We start from the raw sequence: 13,388 nt of genomic DNA, 5'->3' as shown, positions 1-13,388 counted from the left end.
GATCAACTCTATAAAATGTTCTCAGATGGTATAAGGGACAGCAGAATTTTTAGAGAGATAGAAATAAGAATTGGGAATAGACAAACAAGAGAAGGAGTTACTTAGAAAGATGAAAAGGGAAAAATATTAAGGTGGCCTTCAATGTTGAAAGCATATATATACCTAACTTCTGGAATTGTAAGGGGATATATCCTATATATTAAGGGAATTAAACTAAATAAGGGATCACTAATCAAGGTAAAGGCATAACATGGTGGTTCTTAAGGTAAATTGAAGCTATATATAAGGATGAGGTAAAACAAATAGTACTTAATTAACATACATTAGATATGATACTGATATAGATATGATAGAAAATGTGGAGATAGAAATGGCTAAACAATTATATAAAGAAAATCTGTATAAAATGCTTTAGAGCCTATTTAGTTATTATTGGTATAAAATACAACGTTGGTAGGTTAAATTACTTCAAAATTATATAGATTTGAAACCAGAATTACTTTTATTAGGTATGTTATTAGAAGATTTTGAAAACATTGTATACTATGAGAACAATATTATGATATTAGCCATATTAGTATATTAGTATATTGTGCACTAAAATACACACATGAAAGGTTTAAATGTTTAAAAAATGTATGGATTTTGAAGGGACAACTAAGAAGACGCCAAGATGAAAAAACAACAACAAATAATTATAAGCGACCCATGTAACACAATGTTTAACAAGCAGAAATTGAATGTAGATTGAAAAACTAATAAAATGTTTTTTAAAAAATAAATGCAAGTGGGACTTTGTTCATTGTGAAGTCCAACTTGGTGCAGAATTTCTTGAGCTGTAATATGTTATGTCAATCAGTATCCAGTATCACTGGGCACTGCAGCTGTTACTATGAACATGTTTGAGTGAACATAAGCTAGGATGGTATAGTGTTTAGAATTGGAGGCTATGGCTTGGAACATCTAGGTTCACCTCCTACTAAGACATAAAAACTCATGGGGTGACCTTGGGTCTATCACTATTTCTCAGTCTGATGTATTTCACATGATTGTTATAAGACATCAAAGAAGAAGAGGAGGAAAAATTAGTGTTGGGCTGCATCAACAGAAGTATCCAGAAGTAACAGTGCTACTCTATTCTGCTTTGGTCAGATCTCACCTGGAAAACTCTGTCCAGATCAAGGTGCTGCAATATAAGAAGGATATTAGCAGGCTGGTATGTGTCCAGACAAGAGCAACCAAGATAGTACCAGTTCTAGCAACCAAGCCCTATGAAGACAGGGTTGTGGGTTCTGGTTATGTCTGGCTTAGAGAAGAGATCTTCAAATATTTGAAGCACTGTCACATGTTTCTGTAGATCCAGAGAGTAGGACCTGAAGTCATGGATTCAAATTATGAAAAAGGGGATTTTGCTGAGGCAATTAGGATGAACATCTTGACAGTAAGAGCTATTTGACAAGGCAGTGGACTGACACAGAGGGTGGTGGAGCTTTCTTTGATTGTAGCTTTTAAATAGAGGCCAAGTGGCCACTTATCAGCAATTCTTTAACTGTGAATTTGCTACTTCACTATGGTCAGACTCAACAACCCTTGTGTTCTCTTCCAGCTCTACAATTATATGAGACGAAACTGAGGAAAAAGAGCCACATGCACCATTTTGAGCTGATTGGAGGAAAAACAGAATACAAATATAAATAATGGATCAAATACACTTTCCTTTACAGATAAACATATCATGGGCAAAGATAATTGGAATTGTAGTCGAAAGCATAAAAAAGGTACCAAACTGAGGAAGACTGCATGAGGTAATGCTACATACAGAGCTCCACTTGAGCAAGATTTGTGAAAGATACCTCATGTAATGTCTCTGAAATTAACGGAAGGTATTTTTTTAAAAAAGTACCCTTCTTTGAGAAAAGGCTCCTTAAAAAGATTGCTTACATCAATGCATTTCACATGGATGTTATTGATGTTTAAATCCTTCTGAAACTTGAGATTAGACTGGGAACATTATAAATATAGGTCCAGTTTTTTGTTGTTTTAATTAAAAGGGCAGAATATAAATTAGCCATAAGCTGGTCTAATAAATGGCCTTTGCTTTTCATTTCATAATAAAGATGCCCATGAAGATTCACAACAACAATTCACATTTAACCATCTTCTTTTAAATATCTTGGTGAAATGTGGAGCAGAGCAATAAATAATTTAAAAGCTTCTCTGGGCTTTGATTCTTTTTTACAGTACGCTAGCATAAAATAACATCCCCTCTACCAAATCACCCATTGAATTAAACAATAAACTTGAAGGAATCATATACTCAAAGCTCTTCAGAATCCACAGCAGAGAATCTACTGTCACAAAATATATTCAAATGTTTAATTGTGTCAAGAACTGTATTTCTTTTTATTAAATCTGACTGCAGTTTCTGTGATTTGAAACTGCAAACCAGTTTTAGTGAGGCAAATTTGGGTGTTGCTTATATAGGTCAAATTCTGGAGCCATGTATACAGAAAACTATTTTTCCCTTTCTAACTGCATATCATTGTTCAGGTTTATGTGTACATGTATTGTAGCATTGCATAAATAACTGCACTCCTCTGATTAGCAAGTGTCATGCTCACGGCCGCCTAAAGGGTTGTTGGACATTCGGCCAGAGAGTTCGACCGGCATTTATCTACCATCTTTGCACTGGATCAACTCCTTAGACCTCAGCAGTGCGTAGCATAAGCCCTTTGAACAAGTCTGACCTAAAAAAGAACACTTCACACTTACTCAGTACTTTGCAAGTACAGGCACATGGGCTTTGTGATTCCTTAGAGCTCACAAAAGCTCTGTTAGGTAGTATTCTTGAATGATAGCTAGTTTGTGGCTCTCTCCACCTCCTAGATTTAGCCAGATCTTGTTGTTCAAGAGACCAGTCCTCAATAAGGTATTTTAATAATTAAATTTTTATTAGAAAAATAAAGATTCATTAGAAATCAGTTTATATTTCAAAAGCATTCGCATTCAAGAACATATTCAAAGATCATTGCAGTTAAATAAGATAACTATGTCCCACTTAAAATAATAAACTCTAAAAAACTGAACTAAGGTAGGCTATGGTGGGCTAGCCCCCACCTCTTTCTTTCTCCTTACTTACATCCTCTCTCCTTCATGGAATCGAACAACACAAAAATATCATAAGTTTCCATCCATCATCAGTAAGCATCAGTAAGAAGTAAGCTAAGCTACATTCACATAACCCATCGTCCATTTTTCTTGCTTCCAAACTCCTCCCTTCTTCATGGCCTTTTTGGCTGTTAACCAATTAACCTTTTAGAGGTTATACCACCTCTGTCCTCCCATTATTCCCATGAGAGTCCAGGTGTTGTTGACTTCTTCTGTAACAAGCTTGGAATGTTGAGTCTCCCACGGGCCCCTCGATTTGGCCTTCATGTTATCAAGATGCTGGCAGTAATGGTTTTCAGGAAAACACTCTCATGGCGCTTAGAAAAATACATTCCAAAGCCCTCAGATCATCTTCACACAGAACCCAACTGACTCAATTTTATATTTCTCTGATTACATATCTCATCATCATGACAGCGAGTATATCTATCCCATCTGATTAGTGAGCATTTCTAAAGGTTTAGGACTGAGTCAGAGTGACATACATGCTCTAGTCTCTGTCTACAAGCTATTGTTTTCCAGTCTTATCCACTACCAGATAAGGCCTTAGACCTAAGATACATTTACCTCCCTAGGTTTAGGCTAACTTAAATTTGATTGTGTAGGTTGGAACTAGTATTGTTGAGGCATAGGATGTACTACTTATGCCATTCCTACAATTTTGAAAATCTGATTTTCACTGAATAGACTAAGAGAGGGACAGCACTGAACATTTCATAGGAAGATGCTGGCCACAGAGACGGGTGAAACGCCAGGAAGAACAACCTTCAGAACATGGCCAAAGAACCTGAAAAACCCACAACAACCATTTCACAGGAAATTTTGGAAGATCTTTTCGAGCACTGAACATTTCGCAGGAAATTTTGGAAGATCTTTTTATTAATTCAGAAGACCAATTGTTGGTTTCTGGGGTTGAATCTGGTCCTCTTACTTGAACCATTGCTTCCCAAAAGAAAATATATGACAAGAAATAAATGGTGGTCTCTTTTCTTTTCCTTCCTTTGAGCAAATGGATTTGAGTTCAAAGACCTCAGAGGTTGGCATAGACCAAATAACAGATTTGGATGTATTGTCTTTAAAAATCCAGAAATAGGAAATATTTGGGTTTTTTGAAAATAAATCCCAGAATCCAATAGCTGGCATGGCCGGTCCAAGATTTCCAATTTCAGGAAAAATCTCACACAAACTTCATGTGATATTATATTGTTTTCATTTTTAAAAAATATGTTCATAAATTAGGCAAGAAGCAATATAGGAAAATGTAATTTGGGTGACGTCCTATGTAGTTTTGACAGAGGCCAAATTCTAAATGCAATCTTATCTTCACCATCTTCATCAAGTATTAGTTTTAGACTGACATTTAGCACTTTGTGGAGAGTGGTAGCTTTATAAACGTCAGTATATTAAAGGAGGAAGCTGGCAGCTGTGAGGAGCATTTAGTTAAATCTGAACTTTTCCATTTAGAACACACAATTCAGTAATTAAAGGGCTTGGACCGCTGCCAAAATCTTTTTAATCTAATCTCCTTTAAGGAAGCAACCCAACGATATTTCCTGAAAAGTCAAAATGGTGACTACAGGTTAAACATTTTTACACTGTATGTCAGGATTCAGCAGTACTGTTTGGAACTTAATATAAAGGGACTAGTGACAAAGAAGTATCCCCATGTTAGCAGCTGGTTATGCCTTTCTTAGTAACTTTCAGTCCGGAGCTGGAGTCCCGAAGGCAGCATGTGTCGTTCTGCCAACTCCTGCGACATTGCTGGAACCAGTTGTATTGGCTCTTGCCTTTCCATTGGACCATTTCAGCAATGTGGAGAGGGGGGATCTGCTGCTTGGGTAACAGCCTATCCTCCATATTACCTTACCCGGGCTTCATGCTCTGGAGAGGACACTCCTCGATTCAGAGCATTTTACCATAGTCTCTCGAGACTGAAGGATGCCTATGTAGTAACTTTCAGCCAGTAAATCCCTGGACCCAAACTAGTCTGTCCCAGTGTGAGTATTTCAAAATCCATGAGTGGAATAGCAACTCCTAATAAAGGCCAAGAAACTATAAAATGAGTAAGATGCAGAAAGTCAGGAAACTTAGGTCATGTAACGAAAAATATAGGTGATCACTGCTGATCATTCAAAAAACAAATGAACAAGACAAAATGCATAGAAAGGAGAAGAATTTATTGGTTAAAGAATTTGGTATACTTGTTTGGATTCAACATTATTTAGAGCTGCTGCATTCAAAGTAAAAATACTCATAATTATATCCATCATCTGGTAGAAGAGGAACAACAATAGACCTCTTGTATGGGATCTGTAGAGAATTTACTTTGTGAAATGGAGATCCCTCTGCACATAGGGATCCACTTATTGATTATCAGCACAGGCTGTGTAGGCATCCTTCAGTCTCGAGAGACTATGGTAACATGCTCTGTATGGAGGTCTTGAAACAGTGTCTTGTGTGGCCGAGAAGGCCAATTCGAGAGTGACAATCTCTTCCACATTGAAGACAAATACAATCTGTCTCCTGTCCAGCTCCCTGGTTTGGCTGGTTTCGGGACTGCCTCTTTGCCTCGGCCTGCTGTACAAGTGTCTCTTCAGATTGGGAGAGGCCATGATGCACCACCTGCCTCCAAGCTGAATGCTCAGATGTCAAGGTTTCCCATCTGTTGAGGTCCATTCCTAAGGCCTTCAGATCCCGCTTGCAAATGTCCTTTTATCGCAGCTGTGGTCTCCCTCGGGGGCGGCTTCCCTGCACTAATTCTCCATACAGGAGATCTTTTGGAATCTGACCATCAGCCATTCTCACGACGTGCCCAAGCCAACGTAGACGGCGCTGTTTCAATAATGTACAGTATACATGCTGAAAATTTCAGCTTGTTCTAGGACTACTCTATTTGGAACTTTGTCCTGCCAGGTGATACCAAAAAATGCATCTGAGACTACGCATATGGAAGGTGTTCAACTTCCTCTCCTGCCATGCACAAAGGGTCCAGGACTCGCTGCAGTATAGGAGTGTGCTCAGGATACAGGCTCTATAGACCTTGATTTTAGTATATGCTGTCAACTTCTTATTAAGCCATACTGTCTTTGTGAGTCTAGAGAACATTGTAGCTGCTTTCCCAATACGTTTATCCAGCTTGACATCCAGGGAAAGAGTGTCAGAGATTGTTGAGCCAAGGTACACAAATTCATGAACAACCTCCAATTCTTGCATGGAGATAGTAATAGAGGGAAGTGAGTCCACGCCCTGGCACATGACTTGTGTTTTCTTCAGCCTGATAATTAGTCCAAAGTCTTGTCAGGGCTTGCTAAAATGATTTATGAGTTGTTGGAGGTCTTCAGCACAGTGGGCAACAATGGCTGCATCATCGGCAAAGAGGAAGTCCCACATGCATTTCAGTTGGACTTTGGTCTTTGCTCTCAGTCTAGTGAGATTAAAGAGTTTTCCATCTGATCTAGTCCAGAGATAGACACTTTCTGTTGCAGTTCCAAAGGCCTGCTTCAGCATGACAGCAAAGAAGATCGCAAACAGGGTCGGCGCGAGGACACAGACTTTTTTTACTCCGCATCGGATGTCAAAGGGATCTGATGTTGAGCCATCAAAAACTACAGTGCCCTTCATATCCTCATGAAAGGACCTGATGATATTAAGGAGTTGAGGTGGACATCCAATCTTGGGAAGTATTTTAAAAAGGCCATCCCTGCTAACCAGATCAAAGGCCTTTGTTCTTATACAATGTGGCTGTGGTGAAGGAAGTAATGAATGGAAGGAAGAAGGATAGACAGATAAATAGACAAATAGACAAACAGACAAACAAACAAACACCACAGGTGTGGTGTTCATATACAAAGAACCACACCTGCGTTGGGTGACATCACATTCACCGCTACTGGCTGTTTGGTTGGACCTCTTTTTCTTGGCATCTGAAGGAGGAGATAAGAGGTGGAAACTCAATGTAAACATAGGTCTTCCATTCTGAAGCAGAATGGGATTGAGAGGAGGATGACAACTTTCCTATTTGGTAAATCTAGCATGGACTTTTCCTATGCATCAGATATCAGAAGTAATGATATGTGTTATCTATCTGGCTGTTAATTTTCAAGATTTTAAAAAGAATTTTAAAAAATCATTTCACTATAATTGATGGCCTCTGTTCTTAACAAAAATATATGTGGTGCCTGAAAGCAAATGTGTAAAAGCTGGCCTACCTAGGGAGCCCAGAAATGGGTCACTCTCTGATTATATCAATCTTTATTTCCAATTTATTATTCTTAAAAGCATTAAAATGTGTTATTTGCAGGTACTTTGCCCTAACTGGAGTGGAGATGATCATTGCATCATATCTTATGTCTTATACTTTCAATTTGCATTGTAGTCCATGATTTCACCTTCAGAAACAAGAGAACCCCCCTTCTCTTGAAAAAAGAATAATGCTGCAACGGGAAGGTGAAGCTAATGGAGACTACAGAACGTACATCTCTGTACATAGCAGGCTAACTCCTCTCCTTTGCTTCCTTGAAATGACTGTAATACATAGGAATTACAGAAAAATACCTGTGGTATAGTAGTTAGAGTGACTATCTAGGAATTAGGAAGTCTGAGTTCTAATGCCTGATCAGCTGTGGAATGGGAGAGAGTAGAACTGGAAAACATCACTCCTTAAATTATTTCACAACGTGAAAATCATGTTAGGGTCACTATAAATAAGTTCCGACTTTACAACGCCTAGCACATTGGCTTGTAGTCATTTCAAGATTTTTCTAGTGCAGAGTAGTTTTACCAGTCCTTTCTTCTAGGGACACTCTGAGAGTGTGTAGCTTTTCCAAGACTGCATAGACTGACTTTTCTTTTGGAGGCACCGTGTCAAACTCCTGGCTGCTCAGTCAGGGTCTTAGCTATCCATACCCAGCATTCTGGGAACAATCCAGTTCCTGTTGCAATACCTTCACTCTATGGATTTTAATTTTTTAAAAAATGTGACTAGCAAAGGGGCAAGAGCTGTTCAAAGAGTCTGGAATTCTCTTCTGAGGGAAGGAGGCTTGACTTCCTAATATCCTTCCATCAGCAAGCAAATAATAATAATAATAATAATAATAATAATAATAATAATTTATTGTCATTGTAAGTATATACACATACAACGAAATTCACAGACACCCAGAGACCAGACACATGCACACACATAAAATTCCCAAACACTCCCCACCCACTAAAAGTCCCCCACTAAAAATACAAACATCTACACCGCAGGCCAAGTTACACAGTCCAACTAATTATTCACTACTGGTGGTCTTTAAGCTCATTATTAATTGCAATTATAGCTCTGGGATAAAAACTATTGAGAAAACGTGTGGTCCGAGTCTTAATTGTTCTGTATCTTCTGCCAGATGGTAACAGTTCAAAAAAGTTATAAGCAGGATGGGAAGAGTCTCTCAGGATGCTATGTGATTTCCTTAGACAGCGGGATGTGAAGATGTCATCCAGGGTTGGTAGCTGGAGCCCGATGATATTCTGGGCAATTTTAATGGTTCTCTGTAGAGCTTTTTTGTCCGCTACAGAGCTACTCCCAAACCATGCCAGAATGCCATAGGTTAGGACACTCTCAATGGTGCTACGATAGTATGACAGAAGCAAATGCTGAGATAAATTTAACTTGCCGAGCATTCTCAGGAAATACAGCCTCTTTTGTGCCTTCTTCATTAGCATGTTGGCATTTATAGTCCATGAGAGGTCCTCTGAGATGTAAGTACCCAGAAATTTAAAACTACCAACTCTCTCCACTTCCTCACCGTTTATGTACAGTGGTAAATGTACATATCTCTTCCTCCTAAAATCAATTATGAGTTCTTTAGTTTTTTTGATGTTAAGTGTGAGATGATTTTCTTTACACCAAAGTATCAACCTTTGTACTTCCTTTCTATAAGCAGACTCATTGTTCTTATTTATGAGCCCCACCACTGTCGTATCATCCGCAAATTTAATAATTGCATTGGTGTTATACAGTGGGGTGCAATCATGTGTGTACAGGGAATAGAGGAAGGGACTTAGCACGCAGCCCTGGGGAGCTCCTGTACTTAGTACCAGGGTAGAAGAATGGTGAGATCCCATCCTTACTGACTGTGGCCTATCTGTCAGAAAATCCTTTATCCACATGCAGATCTCCTGAGGTAATCCCAGGTTGATCATTTTAAATCCATGTTTACTTAAGCAGGCTATCAAGAGATGTATGGCTGCTGAGAAAAGGTGGCTGTATTTTCATAGCTTGATTATAGCTCAGTAACAATGGCTATTTGTAACTAGTTACGGGCCAGAATCATGTTTGTAACAAGTTACTTGCAAGAATAGCAGGAATGTGAGCGGCATTTTCTTAAATGATGTCAATTTGCTGTCAGTATTTACCCAATCTCAATTATTCTGCTGCACATCCCCAGCAGGATTCTGGTCACTATTTAGATACTAAAGGTATAATTTGAGTTAGATTTTTGAGGTAATGTGGTAAGCAGTTACAAATTTACTCTTCCGCTGTAATAAATAACATGTTCTAGTTACTTTCAAACAATTACTTTTAAAGTGGATTTTAAAGTATTTTATGGGTATTTTGACAGCAGCTTATTTCAGCTCATTCATACTTTGCTGTAAATAATAAATAACTACATTTTCTTTTTCTTTTAGTTGCTCATATTCAGTGGAAATAGCAGGACTTCAAATGTGTGGGGAGGAGATATTATTCGTGGCCAAACTATATGAATTCCAAAGTTATTGTTGAACAGAGTCCACCATAATATGGAATCTATAATTTATATTACGGGAACGAGTTATTTTTTAAAAAAGAAATCAGGCCAATTTTTGTCAACATCTATTGGTGTCCTCATAATTCACGTCCCTATTACCCACTGCATTGGGTATTAACAGGTCATATGAATTAGGGATGGAGAACTGTATTCTCTGCCCTTCCGAAAGCTTTGGTCTATTCTAATTGCATTTGGTGAAATGCAATTAAAAGTGGATAATAAAATCTATTGTAATGCAGTTTGAGCCACAGTATCTTAATAAGTTTCTGTATCAGCTTATCAGAACAAAAAGAAACAGAATCTCAACTATTTGGGAGGGAACTTGATGCTGATATGTTTGAAACCCAAATACCAGAAGATCATTTTCACATGACAGCAGTTTCCTTCAGTTTCACCTCATGTCCTAACAAGATTCCCCTTCTCAAACAGTTGCTGTCAATGGTTTTTGCTATGATTCCAGGTCTTGTGGGTTGTAATGTACTGCAACATGGTGTTACCCTTAGGTCTGCGCTGAACTCTATAATTTGGTTAACTTGATCAAAGTTATGAACAGGAGACTGATGCCAAGTGCAAAAGAAAGGCAGAAGAACATCATTTACATTCTGATCATGTAGTATGGTTCTCATGGCTGTCCTCAGAAACACACACACAAACACACAGAGACACACACACAGTCCTTTTAAAAATAAATATGCACATGAATATTGGATTACTTAATAAGAGAGTGGCTGCATCCCACGGATAAGAGAAGGAGGTCCCAGGTTCAGCCTCTGACTTTCCAGGAAGGCCTGGAAAGGCTCTCATGGGAAACCTAAAAGAAATTCTGTCAGAAATGCTAACTGAGGACATTTGGCTACCTGTGGCACAGCAGGAAGGGACGCCTTGCCCACTAAATATAAGTTGGAGTCAATTTAATTTGGCAGTGAGTGTGACTACAGTACATAGCTAAATTATTCTAGCCTGGATAAGGCTAGATCACCCTGAATAAGGTTGCTTTGAGGTATGATACATCATTTAGTGTTATTCTTGCATCTGCATGCAAGAATTGGCTGATTTTAGGGTAGGAAACCACACTGCACCTCAGAGCAACCCCGTATGACTCTTCTTCCCTCTAAAGAGAAAGGAGCAGGGAAGAAAAAATAATTTAAAAAATCCCCCTTCGAGTTCCTTCTTGCCTTCTCCTCTGTAAAAGAACAGGAGGAAGCTTCCAGTATTTAAATTATTTTCCTAAGTGACATGGAGCATCAGCACTGTTTTACAAGGGCTTTAAAAATAATATTTGCATCTTGTCTCTCCCCTCCTCAAGGGGGCAGGAGGAAACTTTCAATTTCCTGATATCATCAAGTGGCTTAAGCCAAATAACAGTTTGAGATATTCACTTTGTTTTGATCCTGGAAATCATCTTTCTCTAAATTAGACCTAACTTTAGGACAAAACCCCTTTTGATTGCACCCTGAAATACTAAAAGCATTGCTACCCCTTTCTGGCAGTAAACCCACTCACCAGCCCAGACCTTTCACAATGAAACAATGACGCATATGCAGCTGCTCCATGACAATCAAAATCTGTTGCTTTAGGCACCTGGCTCACACTTCCTGGTGGCCTTGACAGCCAGTCAGTGTAGACAATACAGAGCTAGGTGGACTAATGACCCAAATACATATCATGGAGCTTCATGTGTGTTCATTTATTATAAAAAGGCCCTAATTCCCTTGTGCAATTCATTCATTTCTTTAAAGTCTTTTGAAACATTCACCTGTTTTAATAAGAAAAGATTTTTTTGCAATGAATTGTTCTTCATCACCCTTGCTCATTTGAAAAACACCCTAGCAGGAATTAACTAAAGAAAGGTGAATAACAGTGGTATATAATGTAAACAACAGCTTTCATTTGTCTCATGTTTGCTGACCTGAAAGAAGCTTTGCCATGACCTCGAATGGTTATTAACTCAGCGTGGGGTTCAATGTGATCAGAAATAATAAATAACATCTTGCAGTGAGGAAAGGTTGGAAAAAGGCTCAACACTTAGAACACCACCAGGAGATATTTTCAAGAAGAAATTCAGAGTAATAAATGTGTAAGGACAATAAGAATGCAGTACTTCTCCATTTCTGTTCAGCGAAGGGCACCAACTTGATATTGCTCACTGTATATTGAGAAAAATACTATTTCCCTGTTCCCTACACCCCACACTCAGAAAAAGCAAAAGATGACCAGGGCCTGGGACTTATAGATTGGATATAGATATGCACACAGTTCTGGTTCCTCTGTCTCTGACCTCTAAGGTTGTTTGGTTTTCATGAAGGCTGGTTTCCTCAGAATCCTGATCAAATTCCACAGTCTGCCTAAACTCCTGTGTTGTGAGTTCTGCAGGAAAATTACTCCCATCTGTTTGTTATTTAAGACTAGTTCAAACATACACATCACTGAGCAGCACACAGCAAAATCAGTGCACAGTCCTACCAAAGAAGGTTGTGTTTTCTTTTCAACCACTCATATTTTGGCATCCAACGTATTTTGATTACTTGACTGCAATGATTGTCCCGGTCCCTTTGAAGTCATATGGAGGTTCAAATTAATGCAATTTTTGGCAACATATCTGCCATTAGTGGTGCAGCACAGATGCTGTAGGTGGTATCACTGCATTTCTACATCATGTATAATTTGAGATACTGGGAATTCAGTACATATCCTCTGCCTTCTCACAGATTCTAGCAGTAGCAACTATTGTATCATCATTCCAATAAAGAGAAAGTCCAATGTCCGCTTTTCACGTCAGTTTTATGAAGATACCCAGAACATAAAATGTATGAGATAATTTTCAGTTGATGATTCCTGGGATGTGGAAAAGATGCTTGGAGGAGGTTACCCTATCTTGATTAATAACATCTTGTCAGATTGACTGCATATGTCTGGGAAGAAACTTGAAAGAAAGAGTAGTTCCAGTTGGCTTAAAAAAAGATGGTTCTCTTTAAGAAACCCTATTTTCTTTACCTGAAAGATTCTGGAAAATTGCAGTAGCTGTCATTTCATCACAAATATTCACCAGGCAAATTCGTATGATTATGTCACTCCATTTCATAGGACTGACACCAAAGTAACTGTGGTCATGGTAATGAATGATTTCTGTTGGGACAAATATAGCAAGCATCCAATCCTCGTAGTTCTCTTTGAGTTTATGGTGGCATCTGATTCCACTGGTCATAGTATCTTACTGAATTAGTAGGTTTGCCCCATCTTAAAGACATTTAAATAAATTCCTATCTAGGAATCTGCTAGATGAAGGGCAGATTAGAAATCTGCAAAATAAATACACACTAGTAGAAAGGGCAATACCGAAATCAGATTGATTATATTCTCTGCAGCCAAAGATGGAGAAGCTATATACAGTCAGCAAAAACAGGACTGGAGCTGATTGTGGATCTGATC

The sequence above is a fragment of the Pogona vitticeps genome, chromosome 3, assembly GCF_051106095.1.
Source record: "Pogona vitticeps strain Pit_001003342236 chromosome 3, PviZW2.1, whole genome shotgun sequence".
NCBI lineage: Eukaryota > Metazoa > Chordata > Lepidosauria > Squamata > Agamidae > Pogona > Pogona vitticeps.
This window is presented reverse-complemented; position numbering follows the sequence as displayed.